The sequence below is a fragment of the Lycorma delicatula genome, chromosome 1 (assembly GCF_047948215.1).
Source record: "Lycorma delicatula isolate Av1 chromosome 1, ASM4794821v1, whole genome shotgun sequence".
In the NCBI taxonomy this organism is placed as follows: Eukaryota; Metazoa; Arthropoda; class Insecta; order Hemiptera; family Fulgoridae; genus Lycorma; species Lycorma delicatula.
In genome coordinates this window covers 264,909,759-264,935,593 of record NC_134455.1, presented here as the reverse complement: position 1 = coordinate 264,935,593, position 25,835 = coordinate 264,909,759, and the positions used below count along the sequence as shown (strand labels likewise).

The 25,835-nt window shown below is 28.5% G+C and overlaps 1 protein-coding gene across 4 annotated transcripts in view; it reads left to right on the top strand.

The window, feature by feature from the left end:
• The window catches only part of LOC142331110 (zinc finger protein castor homolog 1-like), a 336,060-nt gene that overhangs the window by 107,176 nt on the left and 203,049 nt on the right, over nt 1-25,835 (top strand). Inside the window, exon 1 of one of the 4 annotated variants that reach the window (XM_075376803.1) lies at nt 16,984-17,019. The exons of the other annotated variants lie outside the window; for them this stretch is intronic. The gene's annotated coding sequence lies outside the window, so the exon portion shown is untranslated. Of the gene's footprint in view, nt 1-16,983; nt 17,020-25,835 lie in introns of those variants that run through there. 4 annotated transcript variants of the gene reach the window in all.

The following is a 25,835-nucleotide window of genomic DNA, read 5'->3' as shown; positions in this document are numbered from 1 at the left end:
TTTTAAAATGTTATATTGTTCTATGGTAAATAATCTAATTACCTTACTGCGTTTGATAATATTATTATTTAACTCATAATGTTCCGTATAAATATAATTTTACGAATAAGACCAGTTTGAAAACAGCTTGAAAAAAAAATGAAATGTATAGCCTATTTCGTAATGCAGTAAGAAAAAAGATGTTAATGAAGGGGAGAATTCAATAAAGTGGCTTTGTTCCAATTCTGCAAAAAACTGGCACCCTCTGAAATAAATGAAAATTATAACCCTGCCGTTTGTGGTCCTAGATAGGTGTTTTCTTACAACCGTTCCCTTTTACCTTGTCCCTTTTTTTTATTGATTGCTGTTAGGTAAAAGAAAACTGAAGAAACAAATCATTCAGTCTTCTTTAGCTTCTGTACTGTACGGTCGCTTCTGTGCTCGGAAAATAGTGTTTGTGTTGTGATTTTGAAATTAAGCTTTTTTGGGAAAGTAGAGCATTCACCCCGTTTTCTGACGTTAGATCTTTTTATGATTAGATCTGTGAAAGAAGCATCGTTTTTTTACAATATTTTCATTAGACCATGAATCTGTTCAAATCATCGTTCTTCTAATGCTACATTGCTAATTCAGTATATCGTTTGTTTTAATGGTTGCAGTATATTTGTTATCTTCCTTATTCATGTTACGTTTGGAAAAGTGTGAGCAGAATTTTATTATTATTATATTCAAACGTCTTTAATTTTCGTATTAACCTAGACAACACAACTCCTGAGATGTAGGCTTGTTTATATAGTTTTCTATGTGTCTGTAAAATATTAATGCATTTATAAATCTATTTAATTATAAATTGTTAATATAAAAATATAAATTATTAATAAAACCATAAAAATTAATTTTATTTGTCCGTAATATATTATTCGTTCGTTGAATCAAAATCTGTTTTTACAATTTTTATTCACAAAATAATTTTATAAAAAAATAATAAATAAATTGTATTTTACTTGGTGATGGCCGTTTCATATTGTAATCTTCAAACTGACAATCATTCACTAACGAAGAAAAAAGCAACAACAGGAAACTGTAGTCTCTAAATAAAATTTTGGAATATTTCCTACAAGCAAATATTAATATAAACGATTTTGCATAATCAGATCAAGAAGTGGATATACGTATCGGCGGAGTTTTACGTAATCTGCTTTTTTTTTACTTATTAAATTAAAGTTAATATCAAGTTAATGTCGAAAGATTTGTCTCATTACGGAATTCGAAAGCGCCTAAATTTTCCTTATTTTTTACCAGTATTACAGTTGTTAGAGGAGCGTTGATCTTTGACCGATATCATACCTTAATGCTCGTCATTACTATTGATGAACCAAGCCATATTAGTTAAAATCTGTCAATTAGCAAAAATATGTTTGATTTCTATGCTTAGTTTGTGTCGAATTTTGTTCAAGTAAAATTATTTTTTTTTAATTAATAAATTTATTCGATTACTTTTATTATTTTATTTGTGGGCCTATTTTCGATAATTTATTCACCCTCAGATAATTTTTTTCATGATATAAAAAAAAATTTATTAAATTTAATTTAATTTAATAAAAAAATATGTAGAAAAATTCAAACTTTACGATTTCAAAGCTTGATTTTAACTTCCTTGTACAAAGTACAGAAAGTATTGTGATCGCAAAAAATTTCGGTTTTCAAATTTCAACGGAAATATCCATTTTGATTAGTTTTCAGCTTGACGTTTGTATTTAAGTATGTATCTCGCATAACTAAAAAACGATTAGCCGTAGGATGCTGAAATTTTAGATTTAAGACTGTTGTAACATCTAGTTTTGGACCCCCCCTTTTGGTTGCAATCGACTAAACCAAAAGTGCCTAAAAAAGCCCAATATCCAAAAAGATTTAGATTTTGGACTTTTTCTTAACTGCAGTAATAAGCCCTCATTGAGAGCTTTTCAACGATATATCATAAGTGGTATTTATTTTCATTGGTTCCAGAGTTAGCGCCGAATAAATCTTTTAATTAATGTAATATTTGGATCTAAGGGGAAGGCACATCGGTCCGAATCAGACTTCATTTCGTTATTTTTTTTAACTTCTTTTTTTCAAATAAATGTATTGATTATTAATAATTATTAATCTGTCAAAAGAAAAAACTTTTACGATGAATAATAATTCAATTATAACAAAAAAAAGAAAAAAAATATTAGATGTTTTTAATGAAATAAAGTTTTGTATACTTTTCAGTTAAAAGAAATGTGTAAATGTTATTTAAATGGCGTACAAGGAAATCATGTGCTGTCCACATCAGATTTTTTTTCAAAGTAATTAATTTTCTTGAAATTGTATTTATTAAGTATACCTGTTTAAATATTATCTATTTTAATACATGCCGAAAGAAAAAATAGAATTAACCCTGGAATAGTTTGTGAAAATGAAAAAAATGTTTAAAATTATCATTACGGTTAATCATTAATAAATGTTATAGAATTAGAAAAATTATAGAAGGTTATAGAATTTATTTAATTTATTATTTTTTAAGCTAACAAGGGAAATAAAACAATTAACAAGGGAAATAATCATCAGTGAAGTTTGGAAAACTTTTAGAAAGTTGTACGATTTTTTTTCTTGGTTCTTTTTAAAACGTCCAGTGGAATTGTGGTCAGTTGACCTACGTTTTCTTCAGAACTATGAGTTTTTATTAATTTAATAATTTTAATTTTTTATAAAACATAATTTAATTAGCTGTATTTAATTTTGTTATTCATCGTTTTACCTTCTACTAGAAGTTGAAAATAAATAATCGATGACAAAAATATTTTACCTTAAAATAAAAGAAAAACATGAACACATCAATTTTTTTTTTCATTTTTTAATATGACGGCTGCATAATCGCGAATGTTTTCACCTGTTTGACAATTTTCGAGAATTAGGTAGTAATATAAACTTGGGATTGTAATAGAAGAGAGGTAGAGAAGGATGGCGCCATATTGATTGGAATGTTGTTATTATATATACGTATATGCTGTATTGTATTTAAGTTATTTATTTGCTTTGAGTTTTACATGTCCATCGTCCTTGAAAGTTACTTATGGTGCAGGTCTGTGGCCTATTTATTCCAACAATAAGAAAAACATATTACATTATTTTATATATATATTTCTTTTTTTCTTGTTTAATATGTATGAAATAAATAAAAATGTTTTTTATCATTTTCTTTACATAGCTTACTGGTTATCGTAGATTATTACTGTTAATTTTTTCTAAATAGTTATTTGCCATAAATATTTTACTAATATGAATTTTCTTATGATTGAATATAATAAAAAAAACTTCTTTTTGGTGCAGTTTTAAATTTATTTTAACGTGTATTAGAAATTTCTTATATTCGATTTTTTTAAAGTTAATTTTAACTCGTTTGTACGGTGAAATAATTATTTTTGTAGCTAGCGTTCGTCATAGCAAGTGAGTGAGTGGTTATGTAGATAATTAATATTATTAAAAAGTTAAAATATTCTTTGGGATCAGAAAATATAAAATTTATAAAAGTTTAGCCTACATAAGCCTGAGCCTGCAGAGAATGGAATTATTACTGTTATTCGTAGTATTAATTTATGTTCTAATTGACGTAAACATTTTCTTATGCTGCCTGTTTAAAATGCAAATTTCTTAAGTATTATACACGCTGTAAGCATATACATTATATATATATATATAAAATAATCTATTTTTGTTTTAATATTTATTGATTATATTGAATTAAGTGTTATTAATTTTTTTGTTAGGAGGTAATTACACTTTTAATTTCCTAAAAGAAATTTAATTTTATTTCTCATGGTATTTCCATAAAACAAAAATTGTTTTATTCGATTTCGTTTTGTGTTGCTGATAAATTATATTATTGAAATTTTTATTACATTAGCTGGAATTAGTATTAAATTCATTTGTTTTTTTAAATTCATTTTATTCGTATATAGGTTGTTAATTTTGCCTAAAAATCTCATATTTGAGATGTGTAATTATTGAGTCTTCTGTAATTAAAAAACGAACGAAGTACTTCTACTTCTAAAATGCCAAAACGCTGATTCAATTTTGCAGAATTTTTTTGTGGACGTTTTATAAGGTTAATTTTATTTTACTAATTTTCGATCATTTTCGACTGGTTGCAGAACAGAATTACAGTATTAAATCAATTATGGGAGACTGATAAAGATTAAACCTTTTATATATATACACTCACATATATATATATATACACATACTAAAAACATAAATAGGAGCTAAAATGAAGCGATTTACATAGTGTCAATGTTAGTCAGCGCAGGCGTTCGTTTATAACCCACCGGGTTGGTCTAGTGGTTAACGCGTCAAATCAGCTGATTTGGAAGTCGAGAGTTACAGCGTTCAAGTCCTAGTAAAGCCAGTTATTTTTACACGGATTTAAATACTAGATCGTGGATACCGGTTTTCTTTAGTGGTTGGGTTTCAATTAACTACACATCTCAGGAACGGTCGAACTGAGAATATACAAGACTACACTTCATTTACACTCATACATATCATCATCCTCATTCATCCCCTGAAGAATTATCTAAACGGTAGTTACTGGAGGCTAAACAGGAAAAAGAAAGGAAGGCGTTCGTTTATAGTTGTTAACACCTGATTTACTTCCTATTTATTTTGTTTAAAATATTTTTGAATATTGCTGTATTTCTATCAAAACGTTATTCATATTTATTCGATTTAAATTTTGTAATGGTAAAGTTCATTTTAATTATATTTATTTTAAAAACTGATGTGTTAGCTAAATCTTTCTTTCTACTTCAGAAACATCACGCTTTCGAATATTGAAAAAATTTGAATCGATTAAAATTCATCGGCTTTGCTGGTATATTGCTAGTATTTATAAACCACTTACTAGAAAAAGTTCTAAATGTAATGTATTTTATTTTAGAAAGAAATTACAGCCGTCATTTGTAAAGTAACAGTATCAGCATTTCCTGATTCTTGGTCAGGGGGTTATAATATATTTGGCCGTTATATAAGATACATGGTGTAATACATAATAATAGTGTTAGTAGATTAGAGTTCAACTGTATTTCAGATGTAAATTTTGAAAATTGAAATGTTACAAAAATAATTTAAAAAAGTATGAAGTTGACGTAAGTGTATCTTAATTTAAAAAAAATCAAAATATTTAATTTTATTAAACCATACTTAAACATTTTAGTAAACCATACTTAATAGTAGGGTTGTTTATTACGTAAATCTAGACTATTTCATTACTCTCAATAAATTTTTTTTTAAGCATTCAGTGCAACTCTGGTAGAAGAATAAATGTCGGCGAAAATAGCATTTGATTTCTGTTCCAACTCCTTTATAATTATAATTTCGGCATCTTCAGTCAAGAAGAGGTTCGATTCATGTGTTTGGCAACTTTTGAGAATTAAGTAGTTGTACACAGTATAAACTTGAGAGTTATAGCAGAAGAGGGGTAGAGAAGGATGGCTCCATATTAACTGGAATGTTATTATATATACGTATATGCTGTATTGTATTTAAGTTATTTATTTGCTTTGAGTTTTACATCTCTATGTCCTTGAAAGTTACTTAAAGAAATTTAAGTCCTTAAGTAAAGAATGTTCTTTATGTTCTTAGTACGTAAATTATACACAATTACTTTTCTTGAGTTTTTTTTATAAGTTAAACTTATTCCATGCATACTATGTAACCGATATAAATTAAGAAAAGGGTAGGAGATGTTGAGTCGGGGGTTAAACTTGTTCTTTGTTAAGGTGGGGAATTTGATGTTTGCGATCGATTTCTCCCCTATACTTTTCTTTTATATTCGACTAGTGACGTCATTTGATTGATGCCTATTGTGACAGCTCATCTCTCTAAGGTGTAGTAAAAATTCGATTCCATAAGCCTTTCTACTCAAATTCTTCTATTCAAGAAAACGTAAAAAAAAGTTTTTCCAATTTTTTTACCCAAGTTTTTGTTTAAAAATTCGATTTTATTTACATCTAGATATTATTCATTTCTTCGTGTTAGAAGTTGTTGTATTTTCTGTTACGTAATTTTTTCTCCGACAGAATATTAAAGAAAATTTCGATTTGAAAAAATTTACGATCGTGAACTCTAGATGGATATCGTTATCGGCTTCCCTAATGAATTTCTCTTGAATAATTGAACAAGGTTGATATATTCGTATATTCTACGAAATGAACGGAATTTTTCGAACCTGTGATAGAAAGTGGAAACATATTCGTATTGAACTTAAAATTTAAATATACAATGTGTGTTATAACTGTGGAAATGACACTAATTAGATCATTATTCACCGATTAAATCCATTCAGGAGACAATGTAGTAAGCTCTGATAACGGTTATCCAGGGATTGATTGTTACTTTCTCTCTTTCTCTTCTTTTTTTTAAGAGGAAGTCTCCAAGATTAACATTTAATAAAGATCTATTGAAGAGTTTACCTGTTGGTTTACATCTGTTATGGTCTAGTCTATTTATTGTTTAAAGCGCGGATATTTTAAAAACCCGATTATATAATTTGTGTTTTAAATTAGACGCGAAAGTAATTTACAAGTTGGGTTTGCCAATAGAATATCGGGTACTGAAATGTGTATTGGAGGTTTATTCGAAATAATTTGGGATTAATGTAATTTTAAAGTGTTCTTTTATAGATAAGTCTAAATCTTAAAATTATAAAATCACTCTTAATTAAAACATTAAAAAAAAAACTTGATATTGAACAATTATGTTAGTATTCTTAAGGTGGATTTACGCATGTTGTACTGTACTGCTTCCGCGTCGTAACTGTCTTCGACCGTCTCAATTTACACAAATGTTACTGTGCTCGTACCGAACTCCGATTACTGTTGTTGAAACATTGTGCGCATAATCATTACATCTTGATTTTATTTTAGCTCTTAAGTACACTCACGTTCATAGACGGAAACGTAGTGTCATGGATCGAGACGAAGAGGACATAATTATTGCCTGCTGCTTATATGAGCTCGTACAACAAGAACAACTAAAGAAAAAAAAAGAAAAAACCTATTTGGTTCATAATTTATACCGAAAATTGCATAAGAATTTAACTGATATTGGTCATTCCCAAATTGCATTGGTGAGATTGACGGGAAAGTAGTAATACAAGCACCTCCAAATAGCGGTTCACTGTATTTTAATTACAAACGTTCGTTTTCAATAGAGTTTTTGGCTGTAGTTGATGCGAATTTCAATTTTGTAATCGTGGGTACAGGAAATCTAGTGATGCTGATATTCCGAGAACCTCGAATCTAGTTCAGTACCTGGAACGAGGGACGCTGCATATACCTTCACCAAAACCACTGCAGAAGCTTCAGATCCATTGCCTTTTGTGCAGGTGGCAGACGAAGTTTCCCTCTTAAGAGATATTTTCTGTGACCCTACCAAAAAATATTCTTCGCAGAATAATGAAAATATAAAAAAAAAAATTAATAATCGTCTACCAAGAGCCCGGCGTACTTCAGAAAATGCTTTTGGCCAACCGGTTCAAAGATTACGAATATTGTACAGGCGTTTTCAGATGAGGCCTGAAAACGCGGATTAAGTTCTGTATAATTTCCTTTACAAATACAATTTTGAATTTTCGTTTGACGATTCCGAACCTGACTTACTTCTATTACTTACTTCCATTCTAAATTTCGGAGGACGTGGCACTATAGAAGCCATGGAAGTTCGTAGAAAATTCAGTGATTATTTTGAAGGAACAGAAAAGGTCCCATGGCAAGTAAATGTGATAAGACCCTAGTGCAGGCAAAGGGTAACGGAAATGTTACAAATATGACATAAAAAATGATTAATTGTCGGACTGTCAACTGTCACGACCTTGATCAATCCTCTTGGAAGCAGTCGAAGAGCGTACGGTCTGAGCACGGCATGCGTACATTCCTACATGTATAAATTGAAAACGGCCTATCTAAGGATATCAAATGGTTTAGACCAATTTTTCATTTGAAAAAAAGTCACGACACGGTAGCGGTAGTTCACGCACAGTACTAGTCTAAATCCAGCTTTACATTACTGTAAACTAATCTTCTTAAAAATAAATATTGTCAAGGTGCTTGCTAGCTTTCATAAGATTTTGACGTATTAATCTGTTACCATATAATATGTGTGTGTGTATATTATGCTAACGTGTTTATATTATATTACAAATATTTGTAAATAAATAAATTACAATATATTATTTGTTTATAACATTTAACTTATATTATTTATTTATATATATATATTTGTGTGTGAGTGTAGCTGGTCTAGTGGTTAATTCGTCATCGCAGATCAGCTGATTTCGAAGTCGAGAGTTCTAAGATTCAAATCCTAGTAAAGACAGTTCCTTTTATACGAATTTGAGTACTAGGTCGTAGATATCGGTGTTCTTTGGTGGTTGGGTTTCAAATTAACCACACATTTCAGGAACGGTCACTGTTTTTCGAGAACCGTGAATGTTTTTTGAGAATGTACAAGGCTACACTTCATTTACATTCATTCATATCATTCGCTGAAGTAATACTTTACGGTAGTTCCGGAGGGTAAACAGAAAAAGAGAGAGGTATGTGTACGTACAAATCCTTTTTGTCGATGAAAAATTTTGTTTTTTTTTTAAGTTTTTTAAAAATTCATTATCTGATGAATTTTATAGTTAGGGTATCATTCATTATCCGCATACTTATTTGCTATAATTAACTATTCTTTCATTTTATGAGAATTAAAAAATATATATATTTTTTTATTCTCAAAATGTAACATAAATGTATTTATAAAAAAAATACGTTTTTTTAGAAAAATATAATATAACAACAACAGTAATAATAATAATAAACTACAGTAAGAAGATATGATTATTGTTTCCTGTAACTAATCAATTAAAAAACTGAAGAAATGCTGTTTTTTTTTTTTTGTTTAACTTACGGATGCAAATAAATAGGATTTTATTTAATATTCAAATTTTCCTTTACGTAATGTGCTTACTCTTTGCACTCTTTATCATTTAAAGGTGAGCGTAAGATAAAAGTTATAATATCGTATATCTACAGTTTTTTTAACATAATTGTTGAGTCTACGCAACTCGAGTGTAGTCTACGAAACTCGATTAATTTTTTTAACGGAATGTATAAAGATTTTTTATTCATAATAATTAAATATTTGTTTTATTTGCTTATTGTTATTTAATATTTTACGCCCATTTTTAATAATTATGTTAGGCCATATAATAAAAATCCTTTGAAAAGATTCTAAAATTAAGAATTACCGTAAAATAGAAATCTCAGTTAATGTTGTAGAGCAGTTATCAAAATATTGGTAGGATTTGATATTGTATTATACTAATAACTCTAATTCTTCATTGTTTACAAGTAAAAAGTGTGGGCTATAATTTCCTTATTATAACAACAAAGATGTAATATTTTACAGAGTATAATTAACTTAATTACACGCAATTACAAGTCTTCGTAGTTGTTTTTAACGGATCATTTAGTAAAATAATATCTATTGATTATAGTGTTCAAAAGTGTTTCATAAGGTCTCATATTGTCTAGAAATCGATCAGTTCCTGACAGGATGCGGGCCGCCCTGCTTGTCATGTTCAGAGCTGCGGGCTGACAAGTGTAGCGCAGCAAGTACGTCGTTGGGAGGGGAGTAGGAGTGGGGTGTAAAAGACGTGGCGAGGGAAAGATGGGTGTTGAATAGTGATGACACGTCCAGCGAGTAGGGAAAAATGCCTGTATAATGTCAGGCACTGGTTGTAAGAAGCCACACATTGTCTGCTACTTAATCAGTGGGGCAGTCAAGTCTGTGCGGTCTTCACCGCTACTAGTATGTGTAAATAAGTTAATAATATTTACTTTAACGGTTGTTTACTTGTGGTTTTTGTTGTAGATTTTTTCCGTCTTGGACTCATATTTACTTTTTTTTTTCATCGAAGTTTGAATAAGAAGAAGGGAACTTTTTAATAACGTAAGCTTTTGTGATTGAGGCTCGGTGACCGATGTTGTAGTCCTTAAATATCACACATTTTTATCAGTGAATAAAAATTTCTTCAGTTTTGAATGTATTGCTGTATATGTTGCGTATGAATGATTAAACCACCAAGAATCACACACATCCACTTGTATTAAAATTTTATTAAATAAATTTAACGCTTCGGTATTTTAAGTTCAAGTCCATTTCTTACAAAATAAGGTCTGAGATTATGTTTTTCATTGCAACGAAGACTATTATATGAATAAAAATATATGCTAGGGTTGTTTATCAGCTTGTAATTTGTTTGTTTATTGAAATGTAAAGATAGTATTATAACGACTATGGAATAATTAAGTCCATACTACTATAAAAAATTCTTCGTCAGTTTTTTACTAACACAGTAGAATTCTGTGTTAATTTACAGTAAAAAATATTTCCCCCTTATTCCTTTCAAAATTGACCAAAATGGAATTGCTGATAACAGAAACGTATGTGTTTCTGGTTCCTACATAAGTATCCAATCAGGATGTTAAAAATATCGTCCGCATACTTAAATTAAAAAAAATATTACATACAATTATTGAATTATTTAGTTTGATTTAAATAATTAGGCACTTTTCTGTGTAGCGGATCATTAACTGCTTCGTTTTATGTTTTAGAGAATACGTAAGAGGTTGACGGCTATTGCTTAGCAATGCTTTCAGGTGGCCGGAAATATTTCTAAAACTCGTGTAATTTTTGTTTCCTCCGTATTTTATCTAGTTTGAATGCGGAAATGGATTGACTTACCCCGGAAAGGGTTGGTCCGGAAATCGGCTTGAATTCGTAACAATTTTTCAATATATTGTGTGCAAATGCATAAATAGCGGTTTAAACCCACAGGAGATTACATTAAAAACAATTTTTAGAGTAATATATCTAACAGTTTAACATCAATAACCCAAAGATCCGGGTTCGAGTTAGAGGCGGAAGAGAGTAGTTTCATGTGTTATTAAATGCAGCTGTAATTAGATTCATTATCATTTATCATTCTGTTAGAAATATTGAGTATAGAGTTACAGTGGAAAACCTGTAAATAGTTCATAATATTCCTTAAAAAATGATGCGTAAATATACCCTCTTTTATTTAATATATACAAATGCGGCTTATTTGTCTAAATATATTTAGGCTTATTCATCTGATTTTTAAGGAAAAAATGTAAGTACTTTTATATTAATCCGATGGTTATGATCTGGTACCTAAACAGTTGAAAATATGATGGGTGATTTGGCGTAAAAAAATTTCAACATAATCTCCTCAACGGCTCGCGGTTCTGATATAAAATATATTCTGGACCAAAAACATAAAACCGTGTATTCCATTTTATTTATCATATAGGTTATTGTATTTTGCTCTTACAAAAAAATTCGGTACAGTCTAGAAAGCCGAAGTAATTACGATTTTCAAAACCATGAATGGAATATTAAAGCAAAAATCTCAAAATATTTGATTTCTGGTATTTTTTTCTTTTTTCAAAAGCATTTTTTGTCGTTTTAACTGACCCAATCGTTTTACAGCTCTTCTAACTAACTTTTTCAAACTGGTCAACCTCCATTATTCGTAAAGCAGTAGATGGTTGTATCAGAAAAAATACTTTTTTTTTGTCTTCAGTCATTTACTGGTTTGATGCAGCTCTCCAAGATTCCCTATCTAGTGCTAGTCGTTTAGAAAAAATACATTAAACATTTTTTTTTGTATATTTTTATTTTTTTGTTGTATACAGCCAAGGAGTATAATTTTCTATTGTTTGAGGTTTCTGGACATACTATGCAACAGAAGCCAAAATGCCAGCCTTAGTTGGATAAATAGCTGGGCATCCTTATTTTTTGTAATATTGAACCTTGTTATTCAATTTTATATTTATGTAAATTTGAAAAAAAAAATGCTTTACAGCAACGAAAACTCTCTTTATTCCGCTCATCTCGTAACATCGTTAAAACGATTTCTGGATCGTATAATCGCATTAATGGTATAGCTATCATAAAGACAGTGTAATTCGTAGACATTTATGTATTAAATACGATTTTCTAAGGCAATAATACATTACTAAACTATTTTTCTCGAATTTTGCTAACTTAGTTTTATATTTAACTTTTTAATAATTTATTAAATTTGATCCGAAATATTGATGGTTTAAATATGCTTGTGAAGTGTATTAATTTTTAACTATTATTTGAATTTTTGCGGTTAATAGGTCAGTCTGAAATTTTTTTTTTGTTCTGTTTGTATCGTTCTTATTACGTGAATTAAATTAACAAAAGAGTTCTTCATGTAACCCTTCTTTTTTTTCTTTGTGTTCAAAGTACAAAATGTATGATATCTACTTTTATAAGGACGTCTAAAAAATATTTGTTATATAATTGATAGCAGTTACTCTTTGAAAGCGAGAAATGACGTGGAAACGAACAAAATTCATTGTATTTGTATTTAAATAATAATCATTCGCGGTTGAAAAATGATCGGACCGGCAAGACGACTCTGCGCGTGGTTTGGGTATGCAAATGAACAGCGAAGGTAAAGTATGGTCGTTATGTGGTATGATTGATTGCACTTTTACATTATTGATCTCCCTTCCTTTATAGCCCTTAATCGAGTTTAATATCGTTCTACCGGAAATAACATCTCTTGTTGTTATTTAATTAATAATATTTTAACCATATTATCACATGTACTAACGTGCCATAAAAAATGCTAACATCTGCAATTTCTCTTGTCTTAATGGTATGCGTTCGCTGCTTTATGGTCATTGTTGTTCATCCATCACTAATATTGATAGTACGGATTGCTTACATTTCGGATAGATTTATTATAAAACATCTGCTCTTGTTTAACCATTTCAAATGGTTCGGAGCGAATAAATTTTCGTAGCTTATTATATCCCACCTACATTGTTCAAAAACATATTTAATAAAGTAAATAATATTTATGTTGTACTTCGAAGCAAATTAATTTTTTTCCAATATTTACTCCGATTATTAAATTACCACAAACGTAAACTTAATCGTTATGTTTACATTTGTGGAAACTTAAACCAGTTACATAATTAAACTGCAAACTGTCAGTAAATAAATATTTGAAAATGAAAAAAACTTGTCTTTAATTGGAATTAGAAACCTCACACGGTACACGTTATGAAATTTCGAATTATATTCACTTATTTTCTTAATATATTTGTTAGAGGAAGAAAACATCGTGCGATTTTTATGAAGATGGCAGGGCGAAAATTTAATTAAACTCTTTGACTACTTTTTAACTTAACAGACTTCATGCTCGTCTAAGTTATAATATACCCTATTAACTGGTTAATTTTGTCGTTTACTTATTTCATTTCTAAAACTTGTCTTCAGAATATTAAGGAATATGGAATATAATCATAACTTTTTAATTAATTTTTAAACGAACCTATTCTAATGAAAACTAGAGAATAAAATTTTACTCCCGTATTAAAAAAATATACATTATAAAGCCGATTATTAAGCTTCAGACCCATCGGTAAAGATATACTGCCATAATAATAAAGTAGACTAGAATTAGAACTAGAATAGAAAGAAGTAGAACTAGAATAGTTTGGTAGCACTAGCTCTATTATACTCTAGGCAGTACCTTTGAAAAACTTAGTCAGCTACCTTATAACGATCGATATCGTATCCGTATAATCGGATTTAGGACTTAAGAATAGTGTAATAGTAAATTAATATTATTGAATACTGTTTTGTTTTTTGTATTAATCGTGAATTAATACGAAATTTCAGAAAAATTCAAAACGTTGCAGAATGTTCAACTTGCCTGCTAAATAATAATCTCTGCTGTCTACAAACGCGTGTACGAAGAAATTTAGTAATGCTGTCTTTTTTTTTGGCGGATGTAGCTGTCATTTATTACCGTGATAAATAAATAAATAAATGTGCATTTATCTTGTAGAAAATAAAATATATAAAATTATGATTCGAGTCGCTGAAACTTAAGTGCAAAATATTTTATACTATTCCACTTTTTATCCAGCTGAAAAAAAAAATTATTAGCAACTGGGGTTATAATATTATTATCATTATTAACATTTTAATATTAGGAAAAATTATTTAAGCTTCCATTTAATAAATAAAATTAGATTAACGTACAGGATGAAACGTACGGTTTTTTCTTACAATTCAGTAAATTCTTTGGAATTTTCTTCTTTAGATACTAACGTCAATCTATTTATATCTTATATTTGCACAAACAAACATGCGTGGGCATGAGTGTTTTTTTGTGACAGCGTATTTTGTGTTTTATATCAAAAGTATTTTTTCTTAATTCGGTGAAATTTGTCAACTTTTAAGTGTGAAATATGCGTGTTTTCGTTTTATTTATATTTTATTTCAGAAAGTAATATTTATTTTCTGGTGCTATCTGTTCATCACTGGTTTAAGCATTTATAATCATTTTACGAAATTACCGGAGGAAAAAACATTGTCGTCGATAGAGTTAGTATATATCCAAATCTTTTTGTAAGTAGTCCATAGGGTTTGGCTTTCTATATAAATAAAGTCCACGAAGATACTTGATTTCTTAGTAGAATGTTCAACTTGCCTACTAAATAATCTCTTTTGTTCTTTTTTTTTTACTCGTAACGTGAAATCAAATTACGTTATTTATGGACATTACTGTATAGAAATTTGAATATCTAGACGCGCCTTCCAGATATCCTTGGCTTGTTCGGGCCATTAATAATTACCCAGGCAGTTTGTTCATTCTGAGAAAATGTGTAGGTTAAACTTTTTTTTTATTTCTCTAAGGCTAGCAATAAAGGAATAAATTTCACACTTTTCAAAGAATATTTAATGCAAATTACTTTAAGGAATGCTGTTTTTAAGGCATTAAAATTCTATGTTAAGACAGTTATTACGTCGAGTATGGCAATCATTTTTTGGTAGAACTACGTTTTTACAAAATTATATGACGCTAATTCCTATGCTGCCTTCCTCGCGCTCCCAGCTGTTGCTGTGAATTGATGACATAGTATACTCCCTCGGGTCAAATTAGTTTTTTATACTGGAGAATTAACTGCCGTATAACTAATAAACAATATATTTTTTTTAATCTGTTCTATCTTTTGTAACGTTTCATTCATTAATAATTTCCTAGGATGTTTACATCCGCTCGATAGTTTAACGCTTTTTTTCTTAATTTATTGAATTCTTGTTCTTTTTTTTCTATGAAAATTTGTTTTCTAAATAAAACACTCATCAGAAAATCTGCTAAACCTTTACGTTTTTAAAAATTAAGCTTTCACAAAATCGTTACACTTAGGGCTAGTTTTAATTTAATTCAAATCTATTTCTTGATAAAGATCTGGTTATCAAAAATGTAAAAAAGTGCATTTTTAAAAATTATCATAAAAGTTAATGTGTTTAATGTATTGTAAATGTATTTAGTGTCTTGTACGTATTATACTGTCGGATACATTTTTTTTTATAACGTTATTTCTTTTCTTTTTTTTTGGTTGCATTTATGAATTTAAAATTTTTGTGTCCCTTCTCCTCTTTGATACAAGAATATAAAAAGTTCATAAGACTGGAAAAGTTTATGTTAGTTTGAAATGTAATATTAAACGTTTTAGAATAAAACTTATAAAACATTAAAATTTTTTCACACTGATATTTTACCGTTTAAAAGACAATTTTTACAAGTAATGGGGTAGGGGAACATGTAATGTGGAAATTAAACAATTTTGTAATCTCATAACAAAAATTACGAAAGATGGAAGTAAGATTGTACAGGGAGAGTGGCTTATAAAATCCAGGGGTTTTTATGCAGATAAGAAATCTGTTAGCATCAAATTTAGACGAAGGAGGTAAATATATATGGAGGACAGTATATGGAGTATTTTATTTATGTCGACTAAATATGTACGTTACAAAAAAATTAAAAAAAAATTTAATTGTGCCGGGTTCCGGAATTGTTGTATATAAGATGGTCGATAAATTACAAAATTAAGAGTTTAAAATAGATTGGAAAACAGAAACGTTGTGTTAGAATCTCGTAAAAAGAAGATTAAGGTTGGTGGGTCATTTACTAACGCCTTCAGGTAGCAATTTGGATGTAGAGGAAGTGCACAGAAGTAAAAAGTGTAAATGAAGATTGAGATTAGAATGTGTAAAACAAGTAATTAAAGATGTAGGACGTAGAAGTTGATATTACAACGTATCAGCGTGTGTTAATAAAGATGTTAAAAAGTAGGAAAAATAATCATTTAAAAAATGAATAAACTACTCGAATGACTAACGCAAAAACTGTGGCTTTTTTTTGAAGATTTATTCCAAAAATAATATTTCAATTTTTTACTCATAAATGCTAATAACGAAGACAAAACAACAATTTCTAGGTGAACGGATTTTCATTGGCATTGATTTTCTCTTAGAAAGAACAATTTTGGGCCGAATATTCATTGTTGTGGCTGACGGTCAGCTTTAGGTAACCACATTCTAAAAACGGAAGTAGAATAATCGTTCGACTGAGAATTTAATAAACCCAAGATTTTTAGATGAATAATTCAACGGTTTTTTTTTCGGCAGAATGTTTACATTCAGTTATTTTTTTTTTTTAAAGTAGTTAAATATAACTTTATTATAATGAAACACAATGTTGCTTTTCAGTTCATGAGTTTTTTTTTGTTAACGCTTAGTCATTGCATAAAAATAAAAATAAAAACATTCAATTAAGCATTTTTTCTTACATTTTAGTATGCAATATTGTGCTTCTATTATGTATTGTAGTCATAAACGTTTTACAAAAAGCGGTTTTGGACTTTTTAATAGATTTATTTCCTTAACCTCTTTTTTCTTCTTTTTTTTCTAAAATATATGTAATATGTAAATACTCGTTTAATGATATGCTTAATTTATTCTGTATTGTTTCAGGTAAGCGGAACTGCATCGGGTTATTATCTTTCAAAATGTCTGCAAACAATAAATGTGGTTGATCGCAGTTCGGTAAATTTTTATTTTATAAATATATATATTTTTGTCTTTTATATGAAATATTATCTTCTAACAGTAATTGTTACTTACTTTATTCTTATACAATTGAATAGTACTATTTTATTCGGTAATTAATTCAAGTTATTGACCAAACTAAAGTTACCTGGGGGGGGGGGGGGGAAATGCGATCAATCGATTTTTTTATTATTATGAAGCGATTTATTGAGCTTCAAACTCATCGGTGAAGATATGTGGGGCTATTTTAGTCGATCTCAGTATTAAATTCATTTTAGTAATAAAAAATGAAATATAATAAAAAAATATTTGTTCGTATAAAAAATATGATTTTAATTTAAAAAAAAAAAAATCATAAATTTCTACTATTAGATAGTCATTTAATGAATCCGGAGACAAAGAGAATGTCCATTGTTTACTTATCACCGCTAAAAATGTGGGATTTTATGTTTAGTTTACTTTTATTATTTAAAAATAATACCTTGCAAGGGTGTACAATGATATTTTCCCGGTAAAATATTATTCTTTTATTCTGCGTTTTTAATATTCTCCTTTTTTAAACAAATTTAGTTACATAATCCTTTTATATGTTTTAAAATCAGTCATGCTGTCCTTTTATGTTTAAAAAGAACTCGTGGAAAAAATAAACTGAAAGTTGCCTAGACCTATTAACGTCATGATTATGAACACTAAACTATCTTTTAAGTGAAATAATGCGTATTTAACTACTTAATAATTTTAAAAGCATACTACATAAAACAGCATTGCCGTTTCCCTTCAGACGTTTATTCTTCTTATTTAAAATTATTACTAGACTTTAAATTAAAATTATATTAATTATTCTGTGTAATACATACTTCATAAAATTTCAAGATATTCTTTCACTTATTTAATGTAATTAAAACTATTGTAATATTAAAAAAAGTCCGAATTGTTATTACAATTGTCATTACCAGTTTTATTTACTCTACTTTTTATTGTTTATTCAGGTCGAATATTAAATTATTGATGCTAATATAATTATAATAATCACCCTAATAACAACAAAATAGTCTCGGATAACCGTTGGGGAAACAACGTATGTTTTCCCTTTAATCAAATAAAAAAAAACCTGCTTGACAGGATTCAACTAGGTTTATCGAGCTAGATTTGTTTAACGTAAGAGGCTGTTGCACATCATTCATATTATGACAGATGTACTGGTTATACTTTTCTTTAGAAACCAGTAAGTTATTCTACTCTTATGTTAGGCATCTTCGTATAATTTTATAATAGATTAAAGGGGTAAAATTCAGAATTATTGAGTTTGAATTGAATGATGCGAGTTACCCGGTCAGGTATTAATAATGCGATTTATACTTGTGAACTGGTCCCACGGATCGGTGACATTCGTTTTTCTATTTTTAATACTTTGCATTTACGTTAGTCGAAGCGGTTTGCTGATTACTGCAGAAATTATTATGATAAATTTACTCTATAACCTTTTTGTTATTGCTGACTCAAATTATTTACCCAGTATTCACAGCGTTTTGCCTCATCTACCGTATACAAATCGTTTAATTGAAAACTTTATTAAAATTTACTATGATTTCATTTACTTAATTTTACCGTACAGTAACATAAAAAGTGTCATTAATACGAAGCGTGTATGATTGAAAATAGATGATTTACCGAAACAATCTAATATCAAACTTACTTAATTTTTATGATGCTATTAAACTAATTCTGTTGTAGGCTTACACATACAAATAACACTACATTTTACTCTGTTTAATATTCAAACTGGGTATTTTTTTTAAAAAACAAACGCAATAAATTCCGTTAAGTTTTTTGTTGGTTACGTTAGTTCCGATTTTCGCAAAAATGTCTTAATAGAAGAATTTTTAGTGGTTACTTCTTCACTCCAGAGCCGGCCCTAGCGGTAGGCATGGTAGGTTTAGCCGCCTACGGCGGCTAAACCGCCGTGAACTAGAGCGAAAAAAATAAATACAACCCACAAGACATATTTCGATTACTTGAATCTAGAAAATTATATTTATTATAATAGTTAATTTCATATTAATTATTTAAAAATTTATTTAATTATTTGTCCTTGAATATATATATATATATATATATATATATATATATATATATATATATATATATATATATATATCTAGTTGTGTAACCATGGTTAGTGATGAGATGTTGGTTTTGCTTTTCTTTTTTTATAAAACATCATTTTGTTTTTTTTTTTTTAATTAATTATTTTCTAGAATATTATTTACTATTTATTGAGACAATAATATTATTATTGTAGTTTATAACAGTAATATTATTATTGTAGTTTATAACAGTAATATTATTATTGTAGTTTATAACAGTAATATTATTATTGTTATTTATCTATATAAATAAAAATGTAAATGTGCGTTTGTTCAAAATCGTAAATCTCCCAAAGTTCTTCACCGATTGCTTTGAAATTTTGACACAACGTTGCATTTAAATACGCGCGTGTTTTTATTTACTTACTATTTTTATACCTAAGATGTCACGCCTGTGACAGATAAAAACAGTTTTTTTTTGACAAACCACGCTATCTGTTGGACGTAAAAGCAACACACGCTATACTAAATGTTGTACGATTCCATTTTAGAGTTTCCGATATGTGTGTCCGCTATTGACTAAACACTACTGAACCGATTTACTCGCGAGGTAAAAGGGAGAAAAGAAAAAATCGAAAAAGATGAATGAGAAGCAGGGGAAAATGGAAAAGGGGAAAACGGGGGAAATGTAAATGGGAAGAAGAAAAGAGAAAGAGGGAAATATGAATGGGGAAAGGGAAAGGTAATGTGGTAAAAATGAAAACGAGAAGAAGAAAAGGGAAAAAGAGAAAGGTTAAATTTTGTGAAGTTTCGTAGTGTTAATTTCGTTAATGTTTTATCAAACTTTCAATTGTGTACATTTAATTTATATATATATATATATATATATATTCAAATCTAGCGAAGCATTGCCGGGTCTGCTAGTTGTATAATAATATTACTATTATTATTTTTTTTTTATTGTTTTAAAAGTATATTTAGACAATATCTGAAAATAGTAGGTACTATTCTTATTTTGTAAGTTTGTTGTCGTTAGCTCGTTAAAAATGTAAATTTCGTTTTGCAATAAAACAATTTTCGATAAATCTGTATTAGTATTATTGTCTTAATTCAATTACCTATATGTAATTTTTCTGGTTAAAATGGTTCATTTATAATTCTGGTTTTTTTTAAATGTTAGTCGTTTTGAAGCTTAAAGAGCGGCATTTTTGGGGTTTTCCTACGGCGGAAAAAACACTAGGGTTGGCCCGGTTCAGTCGCTTTCCTTCCTTTCAGATAAAAATAATGAAATATACATAAATAATTCCTCTATATGAAAAAAAGGTACGTGTAAATTTGCCACTATTTTTTGGTTTAATATTTTATATAAATTATTTTAAAATTGTAACCGATTAATAAATTTACGTTATATCCCAATTTATACTAGTTTCAGCTAAATTAAGAGATAGCTATTATAGCTCGAGAAAAATAATCTCTACTGTATATAACTTTAATTTAACCACAAAATATATACCTAGACTGCATCGATTCAAATATTCCTCACAAGCTTTAGTCTTTATTTACTTCCTTCGTGCATGAAATTTTTTTACCTTTTAATATATGGCTACCGTATTTGAAAACAATACCTAAACGTGCTTCCGGTAAAGTCCGAATTAACGAAAATATGCATCCCCGTTTTGAAAATTGTTTTTTTCATTTTCAAGTTTGGAAAATATATTGTCAGCTATCTGTAGAATCTTAAATTGTTCAAGAAAACTATGTGTCGTGTATGATGTCTCAATAGGTTAATCTATTCAAAAATCTGTTCATATCTTTATTGTACTAAATTCCATCCAGTAAAAACCATAATTCAGAAATTATAGTACCTCTTCAATTTCTTCCGAGATGAAAACGAAAAATTTGCTTTTCATGAAACTTTATAAATCTTCGAATAACAACAAAAATTGTACTTAATGAAAGAAAGAAAGAAACGGACAAATTTTTTTTTAATCGAGTTTTACATGTTGAGATGATATGTTTTATTTGGAAAATTAAAAATATAACAAATTTTCAGATCGCGTATGTCCTTGTAGATTAGTGATTTTTTCAAGTTAGGAAAAGAAATTAAAATGTCTAAAACCTATCGGTTTCTTATTTATTTTCAATTTTTTTTCTAGCTAATGTTATATAGAAGACCAAAATTAATGTCATAATAAAAATTAAATATATGTAGAAACCGTGTTTTCTTTCAATTTTTACATTTAAATATGAAGTAGTAAAAAGTTCATTATTTCGTGTTATTTATTTTTTCAAGTTTAATTTTTTTACGTAGGTTGCTATTATGGAGTTAAATTCGGGTGAATGTCATTTTTATTTTAAAAAATGCATAGTTTGATAAAAAATAAAAAAATAAATCATTCAAATAGTTAATTTCATATTAATTATTTTAAATTTTATTTCATTATTTGTCCTTGAATCCATATATATAGCCAGTTGTGTAACCATGGTTAGTGATGAGATGGTTTTCTTTTCTTTTTTTTTTATAAAATATCGATCTAAACAAGTAGAAGTTTTTCTCCAACAACTCGACTACAAAAACGTCTACCCCTAACAGTACGTCCAAAGCAATAAATTCCTGGACTTGATATGAACCCCAGCCATCTTTTTGGATTTTATTTACCAAAAAATAAATTATTATATTGCTTTTGTTTTACTGTTTTATTTCTTGGACTGATTTTTTTATTTTTTATATAAATTTGAAATTCGGATTTTCTGTAATTAATATAGCAGAGATAGAAGTCAGAAGTTTCTGAAAAAAGGTTGTTACAAAGACACGTCGTTTAAGAAATAAATCTGTTGTTATTAAAATTAAAAGAATCGTATCTTTTAGTTATTCTGTATATTATTTATTTATTTTTACAAAAATTATAATTGATTACAGACTTTTGGTTTTCAAATACTATTTCATTTTTGTTAAGTAGTCCAAACGATTACGTTATTAAAGCGATATTTACAAAGATAAAAATATTTTTGCTTATTACTGATGCATATTGTGATTTCTCACTCCTACTCAGCATGTAATATCGCTCGTAACTACTCGAAATATTCCGTTATTTAATTGGATTTATACACAATGAAGGGTTTGTAAAACGTGGTTTGCGTCCCCAAAGCAGATAACTTGTCATTAAACCCTACCCGTTTCTTCTAATATATTATTTATTAATTCCGTTTGGTGTCCAACTGGCACACAATAGGTCGTTAGGACCGCTAATGCCGAAGTATGCGCCTTAGACAAACCATAAGTATTACCCTTCTTCCTCTTGTATTTACCTACTAATATGCCTTGTGTATGTGATTTCACTTCATATTATGTTATATTCTTTTCGAATCAATTTCTCTAAAGTGAAAATAATATTATGTCTCGCCCCGCCTCGTTCACATAACGCATAAACCCGCGACTATTCTTTAAGAATTGTAATTTACATATAGCCAGGTGATACAAGATGTTCTCACTTCCTTAGGCTAAATAAAGGTTATATTTTATTTTCAATCATCGCTAGGATTTAAGTTATGCTCAAGAACTCTTTCGTTAATACGATACGTATTGTAATATTTAATGATTTATATGTCGCGTTTTAGTTGTGTGTTAAAAAATCCAAATACATTTTAAGATGAACGTTTGGTAAAACAACGGTAATCTGTTAAACTTGTACTTACAAGTTTTTTTTATATTAACTGTGCTCTGTTAAATAAATTTAATTTGCTTTGCTTATTCGATCGTAGCTGTAAATTAAACTTGCTAATACACATTTTAATTTTATATTTAATTTCATTGTCTAACATAAGAAATACAAAATCTGCTAAGAGAATGTTGAAAATCTCTTTATGTTTGTGTCGATAGAAAAACCTATAAAGAGTGATGATATATTAAAATTTACCGGTTGTTATATCCAGAAACAATTGATTATAATTAAAATTGTTGTATTTTTCGAGGAATACACTGTTTTCTTTTTTTTTTACCTCCGTGACAACCGTTAGGTATTTCTTCAGAGGATGGGATGAATGACAAGTAGCGTGTGAAAATGCCATGCCTGACTGGGATTCGAACCCGGGACCTTCGGATGAAAGGCCGAAACGCTACCATTCAAACCACGGAGGCCGCAGGAATACACCTTCAGAACATTTATTACCTCTGATGATTAGAATGCATGATTTTCTTGCATTTCTTTTTAATTTCGTTGAATTAGGATACAACGCATTACCGATCGATATTTGTTTGCCTAACGGGCAAAGCATAAAACGTCAAAAAGTTATGAAAAAAATTCTTGCAGCTTATAATTTCTATCCGGTAAAGTTGTAAAGTAATCTCTAGACATTTGTAAAAAGCTGATCTTATTTAAATATTGAATGATATTGTTTGTGTAAAATGGTACTATTTAATCAACCATCAGAAATGCAATAACGAACCATCTTATATAAATTTCAAATATTCAGTGAAAGCTAAAGGATTAATGAATGTGGATTTCGTTTTTGAAGCTATTTTCTTGTTTACGGTTTTGTTTTGTGATTAATAATCAGGTTGATAAAAGTACGGCAAGAAACCGAAATAATTTTCTCATTTCTCAATTGTTTCTTAAATGGTAATTTTAATAAAGCTTCTACAGATAGTTTGCAATTGATTTACTAATAATAATTCTCCTTTGAAAAATAGAATTAATATGTTTGTGGAATCGGTATATCCTATTTTATTTCTGCATTTCTATGACTTTGGTAAAACAAAAGGCGAGAAAAATACTTTTACTTAATTTAATTACCTTTCCTTTTTTTTCGAAGGTAAATTTTACTAGTGAAATTAAATTATAAGGTTAACAGGAAACTGAATGGGAAATAAAATAACACTATCCTCGAATTTCTTCATTATTATGAAGCGAGTTATCAGTCTTCAAACACAGCTAAGTTACATCAAAGACTGTAGAGTATATTTAAAAGAAAAATAATTCTTTGTATCTTCTTTCAAACTAAATAAACTACCACTTTTTTTGTAACTCAAAAATATAATTAATAAAAATACTTAACTGCAGTAAAAGCTTAGTATCGTAAAAAATAAAACTCGCCGAAGAAAAGGTTTTTGGAGGTAAACGAAATCGGCTTTTTAAACCATGAACTCGACACGATTGAGAATAGAAATTGAAGATTTTTAAATTTAGTCTTCGTAATTTGTAATACACATATATGATGTCAATATAATTTTAATTTACTCATGATTTGTCAACAAAAAAAAAAAATGTATTTATATTGTAGTACTCAATGTCAATTATAACTCTTTTTTAGATTTACTTGAAAAAAAATAATAAAATTGAAACAACGATGAATATGATAAAATTGAGTGATTCCAAATCCTACTTTACGACCAAAGCTAAATAATTTTCATATTCGTTATTTGAGCGGGATAAAATGTTAATCTTAGGCGGCATAATAAACTTCGACAAAAAATGCCATTAGAAAATTCACTGTAGGTTCACGGCATCTCGCCCGGAGTCATATTTCCTAATAGTTTCGAAATCTTAGCTCCGACGTTTTTCAGCCTCATGATTTCTTGACAGACCTCATAGTTGTACTGATGTTTCACACGAAGTTCTTTTTATATATAAAATTACTTATGCCCTAAGAGCTTTTCTATAACGACAAAATATAAACAAATTGTGTTTTCCTATGACATCACTTGAACTTTTTTTTATATACTTCTTTCAGAATTTGTTACTCATTCGTTCAGAATTATTGTCCACATATAATCTACAATAGGATGTAAATTATATATTGCTTGCACTAAGTAAAAAGTTAATTTTAATGTGATATAGATGACAACGCCTTGAACTTAACTCCGACTATCGAGTAAGAAAATTACCCTTGGAACACTGTTATTTGGTATCTAACTTCGGTACGGTTCATATCGGAAAATATATTAAAATTATGATATATTTTGTTGTTACAGTAGTAGTTGGACTGAAGTCCAAAATTAAATCGTCAATGTAACCTCTTACTTAGTCCCCTCCCTGTTCTTTTTTCGTCGTAGTGCCGTACAAATAAAACTTGCATCGTGCTTTTATGTTTTGTTTTTTTTAGTTTTGATGCTTTTTAAATCTTGGGATTACTCGATTTAAGATATGTAACTACTTCTTAAACGTTTTATTTCATTTAAGGATTTCAGATAAAAATAATTTAATATAGAAATTATATTCATTGAGGTAATAAATTTCTGTTTTTTGTTGTTTAATAGCGATATGTTAAGATGTTTTTTTTGTGCATTTTTTAAACTTTTCTAATTTGCATGCGAATTCAGTGTCGGTTAGTTAGTGATACTAATATTACTGCAAATTTTATTGTGTATTTCTTTGATTACCGACTGGTCAGCTGATTTATATTTTGTTTAATGAAGCTATAATTATGCCACACAATTTCAAATCGTTAGGGTTTTATGAATTGCCTCCATTAAGTTAAGAATCTCCTACGAGATTTATAATGTATAAGTATAATATTATTGTTTGAAACGGTTGTAGTTCAACTTCTAATTAGTTGATTAAATTTTAACTGAATAAATTTAAAATGATTTATACTGTCTGGCTTCGAGCGTTGTTTAAGCCGCATATGAGAAGAATTTATGGGAAGATTAACCTTTCGATGAATTTGTCATGTGCAGATTAATAATTGCGATTACGTTTATTAATTTAAAAGACGTAAATAAATTAA